The sequence below is a fragment of the Dipodomys spectabilis genome, unplaced genomic scaffold (genome assembly GCF_019054845.1).
Source record: "Dipodomys spectabilis isolate Male_0828 unplaced genomic scaffold, ASM1905484v1 ptg000583l, whole genome shotgun sequence".
In the NCBI taxonomy this organism is placed as follows: domain Eukaryota; kingdom Metazoa; phylum Chordata; class Mammalia; order Rodentia; family Heteromyidae; genus Dipodomys; species Dipodomys spectabilis.
Window position 1 is genome coordinate 4,329,209 of NW_024871260.1, and position 1,976 is coordinate 4,331,184.

Consider the following 1,976-nt stretch of genomic DNA (forward strand, 5'->3'; position numbering starts at 1 on the left):
CTCTATTGAAATACAATTCTTGTTAGGGATATCTCCATGCTGAAATAACCCAGTCAATCAACCTGCCACAAATTCTTATATGTAGCAAGTGCTCTTATAAACATCAAGCTTTTATTGAATTGAAGAGTTCAGACATGACCTTCACCACTACGATTAAATGCCTAAAAGATAAGACATGTTGCTTTAATGCCTTTCTTTCATTTTCTCATACTCATTTGCTTGTAGGGAAGGATTCTGATGTAACAATAATACAATGCTGACTTCTTAAGTAGAGAGTTTAATTGACAAATTCACAAATTATTCTGGCATTCTATTTTCCTAGAATATACTTTCAAGGGAGTAATAATTAGAACTTAGTTAATAGATAATTCCAACAGTCCACTTATAACATGATGAAGTGTATAATCTAGACAGGGTTGCCAACAAATAGATGCTATTAATTCATAAATTTAGGAAAAGAGCAATTTTTTGAGACTTTGGTGTAACATAGTATGAAGGGAATAACTGTGTGACATCTTTTTTCTTCTATTATACATAACAGAGGAAGAAGTTTCCATAATTACGTACCTCTGTATACAATTAGAAAAACAGCTAGGTTTGAGGTTTGTTTTTATTTTGTTTTTGCTGTTTGGTTTGTATTAGGGCTTTACCTCTGGGCCTGGGCACTGTCCCTGAGCCTGTTTTAGCTCAAGGCTACTGGGAAGATTACTATTGACTTTGTCATTCCTTTTGGGGAAACTTAAAGTCATATTTGCGGTTTTTCTGTTGGTCCTGGGCTTGCACTCTGATCCTGGACACTGTCCCTCAGCTCCTCAGCTCAAGTGGAATGCTCTACCACTTTAGCTGCAGTACCACTTCTGGGTTTCTGGTAGTAATTGAAGATAAGATTCTCATGGATTTTCCTGACCAGGGTGGCTTTTAACCACAATCCCCCAGTCTCAACTTCCTGAGTAGCTAGGATTACAGGCATGAGACACCAGCACCTGGCTCATATTTGCATTTATGTGCACTGAATGACACTATGTAGAAAAAGAATGACAATTTGAATCAAATGATGTGACATTGTAGCTTTTCAGAAAAATTGAGGTAGCAATAAATGTGTCCTCCTTTTCCATATTGTTACATTAATGACTCATGAGCAATGGGACTCTTACATTAGCATCCTCTGTTGTCTTCGTATGTGGACTTAGTATAGGAAATTGTTCATAGAGAAATAAAGACTGAGATTTTTAGAAAGCAAAGGAGATCAAGTATGAAAGAGCAACATAGAAAGATATACAACTTATCACACAGAGATTAAGAACTAGCCTAAGTGATTAGAATGCTAAAGGCAATGAGGAATAAGCCTAGTTCATAACTCATTCTTCAATAACCAAAAATGGTTCCCTAGAACAGTTTGTGTTATAACTAAGTTATAATTATCATTTATTCCTTCCATCTGGCGTTATTCCTTCTCTTCTGTCAAAACTATTAATTAGCTTGTGCCTTTTTGGTGCCATTATTTACCAAAAAGATTTGCAAATCTCACTTTTACTACCCTTCTCATTGCAATTAGCAGTGACCAATCAAAGCCTGGAATATTTGAATTTCCAGAATTAATCTTCATGTGATACATAAGCACATTCCTGATATTAATTCCCATGACCTATTAACAAAACGTTTTTTTCTGTTTAACACATTATTCTAATATAGTTAAAGTATATGACTTAAGGACTATTTTTCTGTATCAGTAGGAAGGAAAAATTATATATTCCAAGTATGGTTTCTTTATTTTGCATTTTCTAGATAAATGACTCTTTTGCCAGTCCTGGGGAATGAACTCAGGGCCAGGGAATATTCCTGAGATTTCTTAAAATATTTTTCTGATCAAGGCTAGCACTCTACCACTTGAGGCAAAGCACCACTTCCAGTGTTTCTTTTTCTGTTGGTGTGGTACTGAGGAATTGAACCAAGAGTTTCATGCATGCTAAGCAATC